We start from the raw sequence: 20,798 nt of genomic DNA, 5'->3' as shown, positions 1-20,798 counted from the left end.
TTATAATCATCTCCGATCAATGAACTGTCAATAAATTACTATTAACTTATTAATGAAAGACAATCTGTTATTTTTACTTACAATACTATTAATTTGCACATACAAATACATAGACACAATAGAATGAATATAGGTATAACATAATATTATAAACGTTATTTTTATGAAGCGATCTAAAAAAAAAAAATCGGGGTATTATTTAAAATTAAATACAATATTATTAAACAATTTATGTTTTTCTACGACTATATAAAACATTTATACATACAAAAATAAATAAAATGTATAATTATTTTTTTTTTTTTTGTTATTTTATATTTTTAAAATACAAACTTTGTATATTTCATTGTCCAAAAAATATTATTCACATTTATGTCAACAATTTTAATATTTAATTCTTAGAATTAATTATTATTGTCAACACAATATTTGGCTACTATCAATATAAATTGTTTATATTTGACATGGCTGTTGTCAATGTAAGTTAACCATGCATTATATTTATTTTATAATCTTTACCAGTATTAATCATTTAAATATATATATATATATAATATTTCACCATAACTATTCAAATTACATTGTAATTGGGGAAACATGACTAAATTTAGAATTTTAAATAGACCTATTTGTTCTTCGGCATGTTTAAAAATAACCTATATACTTTTTTTTTTTTGATTTTAATTTCTTTATTAACTATAATATACGTATTAATAATAATAAATGAAATCTATATTTTTATGACTTTAATACGTACCTATACAAAGTATATCATAAAGATATGACAATTTCACATTAAAATTACATTTGAATATTTCAGATCTTTGTAACATTCTTTGTATATCAGTAGGAAATTTGACACAATTAGTGATATAAAATGCTCTTATAATCAAAAAAGTATTCTCTAATTTTTGTATAAACATGGAGTAACTTATATACAATATACACTTGAAATATAATAATAAATACGACTTCTATGCAAGGTTATATTATTAGTACATAACTTTTATTCATTACTAATATTAAAAAGTCAAGCTTATAGAATTTCATCAGTGTAATGAATAGTTTTAATTTTAATGAACATAATCTATGTAAATAATGATACTGTAATTGAATGGCTGTATTATAGAGTACAAACATATTATGTATTTAAAATGTAGAAAAAATATCGAAGGAACTAATTATTTTTATACTTTTATTCGTATTTTTAAACAAAATAGTATAATTAAATTAGAAACAATATTATTACTTATTTATGTATATATAATATATAATATGTATATATAAATATATATATATATATTACATATATATTTGTATAATCACAATAATAATTAATACGTTAGAACAATAACTAGATCAACTAAACAATTCATAATTATTATCATATAACTATTCTGTTTTATTATTTTTAATTTTATCGTCACTTTATTAGTATGTATAATATTATACCAGATAGTACAATTGCTCAATTTAATTATAAAAGTAACATAATTTTATTTTGTAGCTTATACCATTGATAACAACAATTTATATGAAAAGTTACATTATAATTATATATTCTTGAAAACAAAATAAGAAATAAAATATAATTCTCTCACACTTATTCATAAACTAGGTTTTATCTAAAGGAGCATTTTCCATTGCCACTGATATAAATACTGTAATATATTTATTTGTGTATTTAATATTTTTTTCTGAGATAAACATTTTTTTTAGTAAGCTACTAATTAAAGCTGACTGCATACGAGTAGGTATTTAAATGAAATTAATATTTGCAGTTTTAGAAAAACTAATTTACACCAAATCTGGGATTTTTTCGTTTCGATAAACTCAAAATATAATGATAAAATCCTTTCATACTAATTTAAAATAATTAATAATTCTATTATATGTTTAAATAAAAAAATTATTGCATATGTATATTATGAATCTAATTTGTCGATAAAAATCTAAATACAATAAATATGAATTCAAAAATGCAATTTAGACATTTAATTTTAAAAAGAATTTCGTTATTATTTCACTTTTAGTAGAAAGTCGTGATATTAATTATTGTTTATTAAATTAAATAATATTTAATGGCATTATTCATTAGAGTTTAAATTTATTAAAATTTGTTAAATATGAACTATTTTTTTATAATTGTATTAATTATTTTGATGTCAGAAAAATTATATTTGTTCCTAAGAAAATTCAAAAATTAAGACAAAAAAAATGTATTGATTATTAACAAAATTGTATTATTAAGTACATAATATAATATAATATATAAATAATTATTAAAAAGAGTGGTTTTTTTTTTTTTAATGAGTATAATATGATATTAGATAGTATTAATTAACATAAACATTTTTAAAACATAATTAAATAACTTATAGTAAGTTTACAATTATTTTTTTTATTATCAAGCTAAAGTATTCAATAAAATATTCAAAAAAATCTAGTAATAACATAACTATAATAGCATTGGTAAATTATTAGCTACATATATTACTTTATTATTTATTTCATAGCTAATTATATATTAAATTATATATACATAGTATAATTGTTCCCACGTGAAAAAACCATATAATAAAAATATTTTAAATGAAACACCCAATAACAATTAAAATATAAAAATTATTTAAGAAAATCATTACACAATAAAATTTATTTTAAGAAAAATCTATAACTTTTATAAATATATTGACATATAATAATATTAAACTTGATTAAAAAATCAATTTTCATAACAAATTAATCACTTGGTAAAAAAAAATCAAACCTTAATAATGGTTTGTAAATTAATTGAAATACTATGCTTTTATAAGTAGACAAATAATATGGTAAAGAAATTCTAGTTTATTATTTTATATTTTATTATTATCTTAAAAGAATTGGCAATGTACATCGAATCTCTACACAGATGCCATTATTTTGCCTATACGGGACGCCGTCCAATTTTAGGCATATAAAAAATATAGTGAATTCCTAACAAAGTTTTTAAGTTACGTATATACTAATACGATTTTATTATATAAATAACTATAGAATAATCATGTAAAAAAGTAAGAATGCTTAAAAGCTATTGAGAAAAAATGACTTGCGAATAAAATAAAATATAAATTAATTTTATTGCATTGTCTGTAAGACATGTCATTGTGATAAAAAAAATTAATTAACTTCAATATCTATTCCAACTACATTACTGGAAACTATAATATCTATAAATATTTATTTATAATGAATCTATGTTTTTTTCAATTTATCAAGTTTAATTTGTTAAAAATTTAAATAATACAAGATTATAATACTGTTATTAAGAAACATTGAACAAAATTGTATTAAAAGCAACTGAAAAACACTTCAACAAAATATGTATACATATTTACGACAAAATAAACATTATAATGAAAATTGTAATCTTAAACATAATAAAAAGGCTATACGAACGCTTACCACCAATATCATGTAAAACATTTCTTAAAAATATTGTTAAAGGATAGAATCCATATTATAATATACAACGTAATGGTTGAAATAAATATGATATTATACTTTATTAATACATATTAAAATTTACTCATAAATCAGAGTACTCATTATAAGATTCCACTTGTAGCATACTTAAACACATTATAAATGTTAACTTCCAATTATATTTTATTTAACCATATTGATAATTATTGTATATACCTATTCTAAAAATAACAGACATTTTTCAGTACCATGGATTTGCCAAAAGTAGAATATACAAATTGCTAAATACAAATAGTTATAATACTATAAATTATAGTTCATTAAAATTCAATTTTATAAATATACATTAATGTGTAGACTTTTACTGTATGGTTTGTTTTTTCTCATAAGCAGCTAGTGCTTATTCGATGGCATACTACATGCGACAACTTGTTATAATAATTTTAATTATATTATTATAGTCTGTATTCGTTTTAAGATGTGTATGGAAATTTACACAATTTCTCAAGAGAATTAACATACCTGTATACGTAAATTCATTATATATATATATATATAAAATATATATATCTACATTCTACACTACACGTTAAAACCTATAATCAAATATTAGGTCATAGAAATGCAAATGTATCCATATAATATTATTTGATATTCACTAAACCAAAAAAAAAGGGTGTAAATATACGCAGTATGCACTCAATTATGAAAACAAGTACTATTATTATTAAAACTAAAAAAATATCCATAAATCAACGATACGATTGCATGTATAAATATCAGTAATAATAATAATTATTTTTTTACGTGTGCCGCATATAAAAATTAAATAAACTAACCAAAAAATATTCTTTTGACCCTATGAGCTTACACGTCACTACAATTGTTTTTTTATTATTTTCATTATTGGTATTATTAATATTAATAGTTAACGTATACATAATATACATAATATATATATATATACACATTACCTATTCGACATTTTGTATATTGAAAAATGTTAATCTCATTCTTGATGATATTTTTTTTCAAATATACATATTGATGAAACGAATTGAAATTTTAGCAATAAGCAAAAAACCCAATTAAAAAAACAGTAGAATGAATTAAATGATATAAGTTTATTTTTATTGGGCTGGTAATTTGTATAAAATATTTTAATTGATTTCATTAAGATATTTTATTTTATTATTATTTTTTTTTTTTTTTGTCGACGACATCGTCATTATTTCTATTCTAGACAAAATAATTATATAACTTATATCATATTATATATTAATTTTGTTCAATTGACTATTTTTAACTGTGAATAAATTTATTATATTTTAAATTTATAGTATTTTCTAAAACTCTCATTAAAAATGTAAAAACTTAGGTATAAAATATAATAATATAATAATTTTTAAATTATAATTTATATTAACAGTAGCTACACTATATTACATTTTTTGTGACCATGATGCATATGGTAACTAATAAGTTTACAACCAAAATAAGTAAAAGTAAATCATATTTATTCCCTCAAAAGTGACGAGTTTGTGATCATTTTGGGGGAATATAGTTACGACCATGTACCAAACTAGTTTTCGCAAAATAAAAGCTCTAACAGTTAGTATCATACCAGATCAAGTTAAAAAATTATTTATAACATTATTGTATATAATAGGCATATTACACAGGCACTATAAACAGTATAAACAATATGATTCAAACATATATGTTTTTTTCCATACATCTATTCGTTAATAATACAAATTCTTAGTTCAAAACATCCGAACATAAGGTAACCTAGTTGATTTTAGTTTAGCTTAAAGTTAGTACCAATGTGAATTTATTCCATATAAAATAGTTTAACAATACATGAATAATTATTAATTAAAATTAAATTACTGATATAAATAAGTGACCTATGTCACCATTGATATGATATATTACATACATATTTAATTGTAATATAAAGAATGATTTTGTAAGAATATAAAAAGTATGAATTTCAAAACTCAAATTTATTATTATTTTAACAAAACCAGTTCACTACTTAGAAAATATAAAAAAATTACCAGTTAATATAAAGAGCTTGGATACTTTATTATTTATTCATACAATTAGTAAATTTAAACCATGTGAAAAATTTCAAATACATTATTTTAGATTCGTAACTATACGTCATAACTGTTTGGTAATATTTAAAAATTACAATTAATAAATACATGTTTTGTGTAACACTGTTAATAATTGTTATATAAAACATAATATATAATGACTAATTAATTTGATTTTTAAGTCTATATCATTCAATTTAAATTTAAACCATGATATTACATTTTTATCTATAGGAAAATAATATATCTTATTCTTAAAGGTACTTGGGACTATTAATATTTTCCATTAAACTAATAGCATTTACATTTTATTTTTATTTTCACTAGGTAAAAGGATAATATTATATTATACAATCGTAGGATTAGTATAGCTTCTGTTTCAGTTCAGAAAGATTAAAATGAACCATGAACAGAAAACAAAAGAAATAACTCTAAAGGGTTGAAACGACCCGGTTCTTTATAATATATACACATAATGTATATAATATATGTGCGCGTGTGTGTGTATTTTTTTTTTATTAAAGCAAAAGAAAAGAAAAGTATCTCAAGAAAAATAGTAGTATTGTGATAGTTTACTTTATTTTCATTAAAAACATTGTACGAACAATATGGTTTAAACTATAATGTGTGCGTGTGTCTATTATATTTAACAATCAAAATGTAATATATACATTTTGGTATTTAATATGTTATATAAAATATGTTATCTTGGACGTATTATGGCTTGTATTGGGTAAGATATTTTATGATAGTATGTTTCATATCAAATATAGTATTAGGTAAGAAAAAGTTGATTGGTCAGTATACAGTATACACACTGAAGATATCAATTTATTTAATCAGTTTAGATAATTAAAAGCGTTAATTCTTAACATATTGAATATTAATACGTTCAAAGTATTTGTTTAATTTAGTTTAAATAAGTCAGCAACAATACTACATACTATCATAATTCATAACACTCTAGCCGTTTAATTATAATTATGATATAATATATATATATATATATATATTTCGTTTATAGTCTTTTTCTTACAACTAATATTTTAACTTTCTATGGTGTATTAAAAAAAAAATATCTTGAAAATAATTACAAATTGACTCTACTAAGATGCTCTGACTGAAAAAACTTTATCTAATGAACACTAGCCCTTTTGGTACAATATTACATCATCGTGCTCATCAAACTTTTCAGGAAATAAATTCAATTTATATTATTTGTAGGGAAGTTTTAATACATTATGATTTGTAACAATGCGCAAACTAATTTGTATTAATTATCCTAAATAATTGGATCATAATAATGAGTAATCAATTTTAAAAGTAGATGTTTATATGAATAAATTAAATTATACAATTTATAAAATTAACTATCATAGTTATAAAAATTATACAAGTTTTATTAAATTAATTTTTCACATATACAATATAAAGCTAATTATTATATTTAAATGTATAATCTAAGAATTTACAAAATATTCATGGAGTTATTAGAAAGTAGGAATTAACTAACCCAACGACCAGATAATTATTTAAATAATTCAATTTTTATCACTTTTATTTTGATTTAATTCGCAATAAGCCAGTGCATTGTTAGAAAGAGATTTTATTTATTCTAAAAATATTGGAGTCGAGTATGACAAATTAGCAATTACATGCTATGAGCATAAATCAAGTTAATAAATAATGAGTTTTCTAATTCTTAATATCTTTACTGAACAATTGGATTTATATTGTTAGTTTGCAGTTTAATTTAAATGTGAATTTAAAATCAACCAACGTTATGAAATTTGATTAGTACGCTACAAGCTTAAAAAAGATAGAACCTATTGTATTTTATATGATTCAGAATATTTACAGTGGATTACCACCTTATGTGTATACTGTATATAGGTGCTCAGGTACTTAATTTAGAACACTTTCATTGTCCGCAAGAAAATTCGATACTATATATATACATATCATAAATAACTAAATTTCCATTATTCAAATTTTAAGCACTACCAAACATTGAGAGACAAATTCAAATCTTTCAATTTGATGTAACGATCGTTGTTGATTCGGCCAACTAAACCAATAATTTTAATTAACACTACAATTTACTAGGAAATGGTATATATTATATAAAACTGACCACCATAAAGACCACCATAAACATAATAACTAATAAGTAATCACGGTAAACATTTGACGTAAAAACTAGAAATCAGTGAAATTAGTATGAAATTCATTTGAGTATAAAACGGTACAGTGTACTAACATGATTTGACAAGAGTTTGGTATTTACATTATTTAAACAATAATTTAAATGATGTATAGTAAATGTACGTCGGAAAAAATATTTAAAAAAAATAGTAATGACGATACTTACCAATCAAAATATAAAAAAAAAAATCAGAGGATCCTAACGTGATTGAAATTCAATAATAACTTTTGAATAAATTTAATTTTCTTTAGTCGAAATGTTGATATCAAAATTTCAATAAAATATTTAAATAGATGAGTATAAAAAGCTGTACTTATATAACTTTAATATTGTATAATGTCGTCTAATGCCACAATGATAACCTAGCACGCTAGCATCCCGTCAAAAGTCAAATATTTATCATATAAAACAATTTAACCAGTATATACTGACACAGGTTGTCTACCTGTCACAGATAACCTTTCATGATTTTTGATTTTAAGATAAAATAAAATTCAACTCCGTCTACATTATTCGTCCAATTGAGTTATTTCATTAATAACACGTGTAAATCGAAAATGACTAATGGTTTTTTTCTCTTATTTATTTATTTCTTTTTTACTTTGTCGAATAAGTGACTTTTTGAGTTCAGACGTAATTGCTGGTGTTTTAAATTTACGCGTTTGAAATGTTTAGAGTATACCACAGATATACATATATAATATATACAACCAAGAGTTTCTCGGGCCAGGACGTCTCAACATCGCAACTATTCGATATAGGTTGTATTGTGCACCCCCAACCATTTTCGAGAGATTGTTCAACAAAAATCCATTAGACTGGGCGTGTTTGGAATACGTTTTATTGGCGTTGAAATCTATCGCCAACGAGTGTTGATTTGATGCCAAAATGTGGTTCTAAATTTACCGAACAGTAGTACGACTCTAAAAAGTAAATTAAGTATATTCACCAAAAAAATTTACGAATATCATAACAAAATATTTTTTTTCAATTAAACTACTATGAATATTTAGTAGTGTCTAATAAGTTATAATCTAAAATTTAATTTTTTTTTTTTAATTATTATATTACTCAAAGCTAAATCAAAAAAATCTAATTAATATACGATTACAATTATTTTTTATAGATATTTTAAGTTATAGTTCAAAACTATTATCCCCTAACACGAAAAACTTTATCATATATTATGAAATGTACTATTTATAATCACATTTAAAAATCAATAAACGATCATAAAATAAACTTAGTGACGTAATCTGACAAAATGTCTTGACACGAAATTGTTTTTCATATACGCAATTGAATTCAAATATAATAAATGTATTAGAGTAACACACTGAATATCTACAATAAATCAAATAAATATACATTTGCCTGCATTTTTATAATCTGATATTTATCATTACTTTAATACATTGAAAATGACGGTTGTTTTTAATTATTTAGTGGTTGACGAGAATACAGGTTTATTCATGTTAAGTGCAGTAGCTAATTTAATATAATCCTATGAACATTGAGACTAGGAGATTTTATTTTGCAAGTCCGCCGCTAATAAAATAGAAACCAAAATTGTATATAATAGAAACCCTTCAAGGCACTCGTTTGAGATAGGATAGGACCCTCTCATTAGTACTATTTGCTGTTGCCCCCTAAAAGTGCCTATGGGTCACATTGTTTTAAATTGATATAAGCCGACTCTAGACAACTTTTATTAGTATATATTTATATATGAACGTAAACGTGACTTCTGCGTCTCAAAGAGCTCTACTTGTGTAGTCACATACACAAAAGAGCTATGATAGAAATTAAAAAAAAAAATGATGGAAGCTACTAATAAACACGCAGAGTTCGTTAGAGTAGTTTACGAGGGTTTTGTGTATGCAATTATAGCCAACATAGTCAGACGTGCTATTTGTCATGTGCGCCGATGATTTCAACTTTTGAGAGGAAACTAAAATTGTTCCGCGTCGCTTAATGGACTCAAGAGTCGATATTAAGAAATTTCTTTCACGGTTGCAAATATTTTTTATGAATTTTTCAACTGATTTTTTTGTGTATGCCATTCTGTAATTTAGTATTGGGTATAACAAAAGTATGTATACTTTAATAATTATATGTTTGGTTTGAACAACAAGTCAAGAACATCTTGAGTACATCTAATCCTGTTTAAAAAACGATGGCGTATGCAGAAGTATAAACACTAGTTGCATTAATATGATATAACTTTTTAATTGCATAAATAAATATATTAATACATTTAGTAAACATTTTAATAATGAGGTTAATAAGCTACACACATTTTTACATCTGAGAGCATATACTAAAGCACATATTTTATGTTTTGTATAAAAGTTAGGTACGATATAATATAGCAAGTATAATATAATAACAAGTTATGATAAGCAAAAAACAACCAAAATACTAAATATTAAGTTTTAACGAGAATAAAAATAATTAGTTCTCTCATAAGGTATAGTAATTAATGCGATGTGTAGATGACAAAAGTTTTCCAAGTGTCTGGATGAAAAATAGTCAAAATAAAAAATTCAGTATGTAAAAAAAAAGAAATAAAATACCAGCATAATATTTACAAATGGCTTTAGTTAATAAAAAAGTAAAATGATAGATAGAAATATATTTCACGGTAAATCCATGAAATATAATACAATTTTTTTAATTTTATAGAGACTGTATAGTGTATACATATTTAAAAGTACATACGTGCAGTATAATAATTCCTTTAATAATCATGAAAATATTGAAAGATATTTGAAAGGAAGTTCTTTAATTTAATTTACATCTGCTCTTGAAGCAGAAATAAAAAATGGCACAGGATTTGAATTTAACACAAAGGTGGACCAAGGATAAACAGAATTACCATAAATATGAAACACCGATGCATGGAATTGTATATATTTATATAATATAAGCGTATATGTAAATAAATGTGGGCTTCCTGTTTGAGTTTATTTTAGCAATGACTTAAAACCCATCCTTAGTTCAATTTTTTTGTAATCCATATAGGTACATGTAATAAAATTTTAGGATAATTTTTGAAGGTCATCATTAAAAAAAATTTAAAACAAAAATATTACATTTTAAATTAAATAAATAAATAATTTATTTAATTATTATCATTATTTTTAACCCAATTAATTTTTTTTATCATACTTTAAAAAGGATGATTTATTTTGATGTATTTCTACATTGTTTATAACGTTTTAACTACCTATCAAATATTTATTAAATAACATGCTTATATATACTTTATAAATCTTTTTGTTCGACATTATAGTATCAACAATTTTATAAAACATATTATTATAAATTTATAATTTAAAAATCAAAAGCAATTTTTTTTTAAATATATATTATTTTATAAATATATAGTTAAGTATAATATTTATATGTGAATAAAGAATAAAAATGAAAGTTTAAAAAGTAAAATTTACTATTTGTTGTAAATATTTCAAAAAAAAATCATTCCGTATAAGAACGTTTAATACTATAAATAGTATATGCTTACGAATAAATCACATTTTTTTATAAAATTTAATATGTATTACTCAGCAATAAATAAAACAAAAAAATCATCAACGCCATCCAATATTATTAAAATGGTCTTATCACACAAAACAGAAATACGGATATCTGTTTGTATTTTATTAATAACCTAATTACTATATTATTAGGTAAATATGCATTAGTACATTATTCTATACAGGCCTTATTTTCTATAACATAAGAAGAGATGTACATTTAAATAGATTGTTTTTAAACCTCATAAAATTCCTATAAAATAAGAGCTATATAATAGTATTAAACTTTACATTTAAAAATATGAATATCTATTTTATGCACCTAACTATATTTTTTTCATTAATTTTATTTAAAAAATTGTATAACGAATTATCCAGAATATATATGCTTTATAAACTCATTATTAATCATAGTATATACATTTACTTTATTGTTATAATTTTTTATATTTGTATTGATCACACTAAATCTAATAGGTACAAATAACATAAAACATTAAAATATAAATTGAAAAATTACATTTTTTATCTAACTTAACCTGCGGTATTTCCCAAGTTTTATTTTTCCAGTCATTTGCAATTCAGTGCATTTTAGAACATGTATAATAAGTCTTACTAGTTTTCCTTTTTTTAATATCGAAATCTCAAAATTAAATGATTTATAACGACATTTTCTTTAGGATTAAAGTAAAATATATTTAAAAAAAAAATTAAATTTAAAATATAAAATATTTACCTAAATATAATTTGCATAATTCTGTCGTTTATATATTCACATATATTTTTCTTTCTATGTGTTAACAATTTTATTTATTTCGAATTCGTTTCTAACCAAAAAATACCCTAAACACATTGTATAAATGAAAGGAAAACAGTGGGTGTATACGTGGACGTTTGGGAAAAACCGTATGTTTTTTGGTGCTTTTGTTGGCGTACATTGTGTCAGAATAATGAATGTAGTTTGGGACAAACGGGCTGAGGGATTAGAAACTCGTGGTGGAGCTGTAAAAATATACCCTCTCATGTTGTTTTTCTACTGTGCAGAGATAAATACGTGTTTTTTTCGGGGGTCAAATAATAAAGCGACTGTAATATTTTGAAATATTTTTATGGCCACGGCAGACGCATCACTCTGGGATATATTGAAATAACAAAAATATTTTGAAAACTTTTGGTTACAACCGTACTAATATTTAGTGAGAAAATTATAAATGTAATTACTATTTATTTTCTTAATTTATAGCAGTAACAATTTCAATATTTATGTATAAAAAATAATATTTATAGCTTAAATAAAAATAAAATAATTCATGCACTAATATCATATTTTATTAATTATTGATTTTTAAATAAATTTAATTTTAAACATGGCCATTAGAAGTTAAATACATTCAACATAAATATTATAAGCAAATTCAAAAGTCCTTTATTATTATATAATTAAGTAGATAGAAAAATTAATACACATTTAATTGCTTAATAAATACATTAAATATATTGGATGGGCAAAACATAAGTTTTAATATTATCTAATATTATTATGTATATTTTTTATTGTTTTTTTTTTTAATATTATGCCTATTTTTAAAAAAATATGTAGATTCTTAATACGAATAGATTTACTGCTGTTTATTCTTAATTCTTTTGGAATATTGATTTGCATTTGTGACCAGTATTCGTATTACTGACTATCTAGTTCTTTATGCTATTCACAGAAAACATTTTGGTTTGAACTTTATCGCATATCAACATATGAAGAGCCTTTAAAAATTATGTCTACTTTAGTATCGAAAATACTAATTTGATGTTATTAAGATCAAAAGCCAAATGTCACTCTTTAATACACCCATACCCATTATACCCATTATACTAGCTTAGATCGTACACGATACCTTAGGGGTTCCATGAAAAAGCTTTTCGAATAAAAGACCTTAGTTAATCTAATGAAGAAAATGGCTTGATCACATTAATTTCACTGCGATGTCGTACCTAAGTTACCTAAGGTTGGAACATTTTACATATCTTCGTTATTTATTAGTTCCTAATAATATGTGTAAGATTTGTTACATTTATTCTTTACAAAGACTAATTTCGAAAGCAACATACCAATATAATCAATATAATATATTATATTATTTGTATTTTTTTCATATGATATTATTGTTGAATAAAATATAATAATAAACAATTATTTTAATTTTAAGTTAAAATGTATTAATATAAAACGTTATTAAAGTACGTTTTCATTGTTCATTGTAACCATAAAATGTGTTCAAATTAGATTATTATCATAGATAATAAATGAATTATAAAATATTTTTTTATTTAAAAAAAAATCAAAATAGCTAAACGCAGTAGGTATAAAAATATAATCTAGATCTATAATTTCTAAAATGTAAAATGTTATACTCGTATTATTATATTCGTTTTATTCGTGTTTTATTGTTCATTCAGATATTTAGTATTCCTACTTATTTCTTTAGAAAGATTTATCTTCTCAGTATTTGTTATACCGCAACATAGAAAAATGACATTTGTTCATCTTTTCTTAGAACATTAACCATAAGTTAACACAAAGTCTCTTTGTCATATCACATGTATTGTTAAATATATATTATCTACATTAAAGGGAAAAACAACTATTTATTATAAAATTTGTTTATTTATTCTTATAATATAAATTATAGATTATTTGTTTATTATTCAAATGTATTTTTTATTTAATTAATAATATAAATATGTATAATTATCTTAAGAGCACAATGATCATGTTGTAAACATAATATTACAGATTAATTATTAATATTAACTGCATAACGCAGAAAATAAATTTATAAACTCATATATTAAAATCATAACATTCATAACTATAATTGAATAAAACATCAAGTGTCAATTATATATATAATAACAATACTAAATGAAAAGTATACCATAATAAATACTATGTCGTCTATCAGCAGTAAGTTTACTAATAAAGTCGTGACTACCTTTATTTCGGAAAAAATGGACAATTATCTATTTGAGTTTAAAAACGATTCTACGCAAACAAAGAAGGTAGTGTGTCAACTGGTAACATTGATTCATATATATATATATATTAGGTATATATATAATATCTATAAATTAGTTAATTTTAGTATCAATTTAAAATAAATTTAACTTCAAAAACTAAAAGTATATCGTAGTGAGGTATTAAGTAAAATTATGGTTTTCAAAAACAGCTACCTATTTGTGCACCGGAAATTTTATACTGGAATATAAATTATTGTGTATTATATTTTTATTTCAATATATTTGTTAAAATGACACTTGTACTCATTCGAAAAATTGTGTAATTATAACTTGAAAGTGATAACTGATATATATATATTTATTTTTTTAACAAAAAATAAATTATTTTAGCTTATTTTAAATATAACAAAATTGAAAATACTGATTTCAATAAAAAATAAACATTAATATAGTCGTATTGCAGGTATACAAATTATGTTTAGTTAATAAATTAAAATAATATTTCATCTATGGCCTTATCTACATTGTAAGATCTTACAGAATATGTATAAAATAATCAATAGTATAAGTGATAATAACATAAATTATAATATATAGGTAGTCTTTTTTCAATTAAAATTAAAAAATTACATTGATTTTAATGTGCTTAAATAAAAGAAAAAGCCTTGAAAAACAAAGATCCACATAATCATAACTCAGATTAGAGCTTTAAAATTTCCATAATTTAAAATATTCAGTAGCATATAGTTTTTGCTTGATTTGCCTTTTTATCATACAAACAAGTTACGGAAAGTCAAACATACCACAACGATAATTCCCAAGTGAATTTAGCAGACTATTATATTGTATAAAACAATATTTTGGCTGTATGTGTTTTTGTTCAAAAAGTTTCAAGTCTTGGATAGTTGATAATTTATATTGAAAGTAAAAATATTAAGTTTTGTTGAATCCAAATTTGAAATAGCTACATTTGAAATCTTTAAAAATAGTTAAACAGTTAAAATAATATAAATTAGAATCAAGCAAAAATATAAATCTTTAATACAATATAATTTTAATACTGCAGAATTGAATGAGAAAAATATTTGTCTTACAAACACTTAAAACTTTATCAGTATATATTCTGTGAGATATATTAAAGTATGTTAACTTTATGTATTAATAAATTCACATATTATTATTAATTAATATAAATATATAATATATTTTTAAATAACGTTATTAATAATTAAGCAATAATTATTTACCTTATAAAAATACATTACCTAATATAAAAAAATAGAATCTTCTTTTTTTATTACTTTTTATTACTTTAATTACTTTCTAAAACTAAAAAAAAATTTCGAACTACTATAACTGAACTCTTTTTCAGAGTCAATTGTTTGCAAGTCTATTCGTGGGATTAAAATCAAAATTTACTATCTTAGAATATTGAACAATTTTGAACTTTGACATTTTTTATATTATCTCCATTAGTAATATTAATGATTTTAATTTATTATTGTTAAATCTTAAAGTAAGAAAAATTATTCTGAGTTAAGTCTTGTATTTTAGTTTATCCAAAATACAACTTAATGTAAAAAAGCGATATTATGAAAAAAATGTTTAAAAAAAAATCAAAATATCTATGGATTGATTTATTGAATGTAAGTATATTTATTTTTATTATAAGTTAAAACGTTTTTTTCTGGTTTGAATAAATATTTCTTGGGTTTTAAACAAAAAACGAAATGACGCGATATTTAAATCAAAATTCAAAAAATAGAAAATTTCAAAAAGATTAATTACTGATAATATATTTTTTAATCAAAATAGAGTTTATAGAATTTATATTTTTAATATAAATACATAATATATTATATATATTTATTATTCATATTATTAACACGAACACACTAACGACACCTAACGAGTTATTATTATTTTATTATCACTAATTTATTTTATTATATAGATAAAACTTGTTGGTTTTAATACTTCAATTAAAAACCTAATTTAGATCCTTTGATGCTCATTTACGCAAATTTTTAAAATTTTTGAGATTTCTGTTTTGTATACAAAATTAGAAACATGTTCTGATATAATTTAAGTATTGTATCCATAGGTATACAGAGAAATGTCTGGTATACAACCTGGTTGCCATTTACAATATTGTATACATTTATATTACTATTATAGTTTTAAGAATATATCTTTAATGTTTTAGATTCGAATCGTTGTGATTATTTTAGAAATAAATAAACCCAATTAAAAAAAAAAAACAAAGTGGTATATGTCCCATAACTATTTAAAAAAACAAATAACAATTTTTCGCAAATTTGAGCACAATCATCTTATATTTAAAGTAAATGTCTGTTAAGTGGTTATAAATATTTAAATCACTAATAAATACCTAATAAATTTGTAAATTATTTTTATGAAGAACCAATTATTAGATCTCGATAACTCTTTAAATAATGTACCTAAATGGTGTTTTATGAATATGAAAAATAGTGATAACTAAACCAATAAATGTATAAATAAAAAGTGAATAATCAAAAAAAGCAATTTAGCAAATTGTAATTCTGCACACGTGTATTAACTTAACTATAGTTTTTCAATGTATATAATATATTGTGTAATATATTCTTAAAAATAAATAATTTACTTATTATAAACTTTTAAATTATAATAAATAATTGACTTAACATCATAAAGAACTTCATCCACATTAATTTATATATATTATACAATTTGTGCATCTTAAAAATATGTTATAGGTTGGGGGTAAGTTTATCATCTACCACTGATGGATCACCGGAGGTCATCAATAGATGGTCATCAATCAAATCCCACAAATCCCGTCTAGGGACGTAATGCTGACCGACAATTTCATTAACTTTTATTTTTCAACCATCCGACAATATAACCGATAATAAATAATAATAATAATAATCCAATTTTGAAGGGAAACCCCTTCAGAGGAAACTATCATCACAAAAAATGCAAAAACACAATGCACATTATATGTATTATTGTATATATTAAAAAAAAGGTTGATAATGTTGAAAAAAAATGTTATACATATTATATTATTTTGTAACATACCTAAGACAAAAAATTCCTTTAAATTGTTATGTCTCTGAAAATCATGAAAATTTAAATGCGTGTTAAATATATCTTTTACGTATTGTTATTTATCAAAATATATTATTTATAATACTTTTTACATAAGAATAATTTTTTTCGTAGAATTTTGAATAGATTTTTATTTTTAAAAGTTTGACGAATAAACAATTGAATCAATAGTTTATAATTTATAGGTAAGTTTTGAATGTTTAAATGAAACAGTAATAATTAATCAAATATTTGAATAATATATAACGAAGAAGTAATTCATGTATTAGACATTTTGTTGTATTATTATGTACTAAAATTAGATTTTTTTTTTAATGAAACTTCAATGTTTTATAGTTTATATTTATGAAAACAAACTTGAAATAATCATCTAGTTGGTGCATATTTAGAAAATTTCATACTTTACAGTATCCAAAAGCCAATATTTACAAACATTTCATTGTTTATTTTATATATAAAGTAGCTATATTGATACTTGTACAGCTTAATTCTTCTCGTCATTAAATTGTGTTTTGTCAGTAAATTCTGATAAATAAATCAATGTATATTGTGATCAGTATCGAAAATCTTATTTCACTGTCCGGCGAATCCGTTATGAATTCTATGGTAGTAAAAAAAAATGTAGAAAAATAACATTTGGTTTGACCCTAAAGGGAATAGTAACATCATATGGCTGTAGTAATATTTAGCACGATACAGAATGGAATATAAAACATCAAGTACGTGACAATATGAAAAGGTCCAAAAAAGACTGCAATAACACGTATAAACATATATTTTCAAAACCCGATAATCCAAAGCTCTAAGCGTTTCTATGTTAGGTATACAAAAAGCAAGCTTCCTGTATAGCTTCAATAAAAGTGACAAAAAACTTTACACCAGAAGATTTTGAAAAAAATAAATATGTATATAAAACCCATCACTACCTGCTCAAAATGGTGGAATGTATAATTCCTATTTTACCACTTCCTTTCAATTCAACAGACAATTTGAGATGATTTTAATTTCATGGAAATTTAAATTAAAATAATTGAATCGTTGAAAATAATAACACTGAAAGTAATAAAAAAATCTACGTATATTATAAAGTAATATTAATAAGCACTTATCCATCATACTCGAGTTTTAATGATTTATAAACTTACGATTGTTAATTTAGAATATTCTTGTTTTCGTCAACAAAATTTCATCTTTAATAAATATTATATTGATTATATTATACTATAGTTTAAATAAGTTCAACAATAATAAAATGTTTAAATCAACTTTAATTTGATGATAATACCAATAATAAGTTATAATAAGAGTACATACACTGATATGCTTCATATGCAATTATGTATACTAAAATATACTAGTACATAAAGATGTATTATGAATCTCCTTATAAATTTCAATTTTTTTTAAGAACTTTTGTATAATTTCATTGGATAAAATTTAAAACAACCAATTCCACGGTTAATAAAATTTTCGTCTTTTTAGGAAATAATTGTTCAAAGGAAAAGAAAATCAACATTTTACAACTCACGTCTTTACATATTAGCGTAAACCAGCTGGCCACTTCGTCTCTTTGATTTCTACGTATTCTATGTAATATAACCAATCCCAAAGGATGAACAGCCTATCATGAAGTAATGCGTGTAGGTAAATCGATTGCATTCATAGAACACCTACGTATATTGATTTATATATTATATTATGTGTTATCATAATGCTATTTCTAATTTATCATATTTATGTTTTTTTTCTAAAACTATACATTAAGTATTATATTACGTTTTATAGAGGCTAGTATAATTTAATATCAATCCACAGCTCTTCTCTTATAATTCTATTAAAAAAAAAAATGTAAGTTATTATTTATTTATTTATTTATTATTATTATTTTGAATAAAAAAAGAAATATTTCTTTCCTTGCACTATAAATTATCAAGTTTTTTATGATACCATATCAGTAAATATAATCACTTTTTTCTTTTACTGTATATGAAAGCATCCGACCTCCAAAAATTATTACTTTTAATAAATTATTAAACTAATTTTTATTTTGCACTTTTTTTTTAATTTTCTGGATTTTTTACGTTATTAGTCATTTTCCTACATTTTTATTCGTTTTTATAAATACAAAAAATATTCATTTTTAATAACGAATTTATTGAAAACCCACTATTCAGTCATATCATTAATTGTCGAATAATAATATATAACTACCTTATTATTGCACTCTTACTAATACAATCGCTATACTTCTTATCGTTCCATGTCGACCAATAATTTAAAACTTGAAATTAAAAATTAGTATCAAATATTATCTCTCTGATTGCAATCTTTATTGTCGGTTGTAGTGAATATACCTGTATTTTGTTACTTTTTTCGTAATATTTTCGAAATACCAAAAATTAAAACGATAACTAATGCTCGTATGTGTGCATTTGCTTTTTTTTTTTTTTTTGAAGACAAAATTGTTTATTATAAAGTACATGAAATATTGAAATAAAGACAGCTTCAGAAAAAAAATTAGTATTGAACATTTGTGTAAAACATAAAAATGCTACAAAGAAAAAATGTAAAATGAAATAAAAGTTTTATTACTATATCATTAACAATAATCTACTTTCAATTACCTACGAATTTTATCAATCTCTTTTATCAGTCAATATGCCTTTAATGTTTAAACAAAATATAAAATTAATCATTTTGTACATTTTTGGGTAAATACCTACAATCTACATGCATAAAATTATTCCTAACGAATCTACACTAAGAAAAACCTATGTATAACTGAATTAAATTAAAAACAAATTGAAAGCTGTACTTGAGAAAAATACTAAATCTCAAACGATGTTAACAATTTCAAAAACTCTTATACCAAGTGAAGAAGCTTAAAAATAAGTGATTTCTTGATGTCTTCAGTGCTGAAAATTTCGCTCATTTAAAATTTGCTCCTATCACTTAAGTAGACGTGTAGAGAAGTTTTTCTTAATATAAATATTTATTATCCTACATAATACGCCCAAGTAGTACAATGCAATAATTTTAAGTGTTTTGTAAACTTTTATAATTTATATTTATAAATTCAAAAAAAAAGTTGATTTTTATTAACTTTCAGAAATTATTTGTAATTTCTTAAGGTCATTTTTGTTATTAATATATCACATTTTAATATATTTTTAGTTTATTTTTATTATTTAAGGTCATATACTTTCGAGCTTTATTAATAATATAGGTACTGAAAATGTATTTTTAATTCAATCACTAATTGTATGTAACTTGTTTATATTTTATTGGACCAATAACTTCTATAGATGAGTTGATAGTTTTACACATAACATAAGTAGTCATAAGTATATT

General features: G+C 22.0%; 1 protein-coding gene, 1 long non-coding RNA gene and 1 pseudogene across 3 annotated transcripts in view; 1 reads left to right on the top strand and 2 right to left on the bottom strand.

Moving 5' to 3' along the window:
* Window positions 1-19,090, top strand: part of LOC114127432 (uncharacterized) — a 50,599-nt gene extending 31,509 nt beyond the window's left edge. The window contains exon 4 of the long non-coding RNA XR_007604410.1: window positions 18,930-19,090. This is a non-coding gene — a long non-coding RNA (uncharacterized LOC114127432). The remainder of the gene's footprint in view (window positions 1-18,929) is intronic.
* The window catches only part of LOC114127434 (uncharacterized), a 291,174-nt pseudogene that overhangs the window by 158,888 nt on the left and 111,488 nt on the right, over window positions 1-20,798 (bottom strand).
* Window positions 1-20,798, bottom strand: part of LOC114127405 (neuroligin-1-like) — a 378,466-nt gene that overhangs the window by 335,060 nt on the left and 22,608 nt on the right. The window lies entirely within an intron of this gene.

This window comes from Aphis gossypii, chromosome 2 (genome assembly GCF_020184175.1).
Source record: "Aphis gossypii isolate Hap1 chromosome 2, ASM2018417v2, whole genome shotgun sequence".
NCBI classification, from domain to species: domain Eukaryota; kingdom Metazoa; phylum Arthropoda; class Insecta; order Hemiptera; family Aphididae; genus Aphis; species Aphis gossypii.
This window is presented reverse-complemented; position numbering and strand designations above follow the sequence as displayed.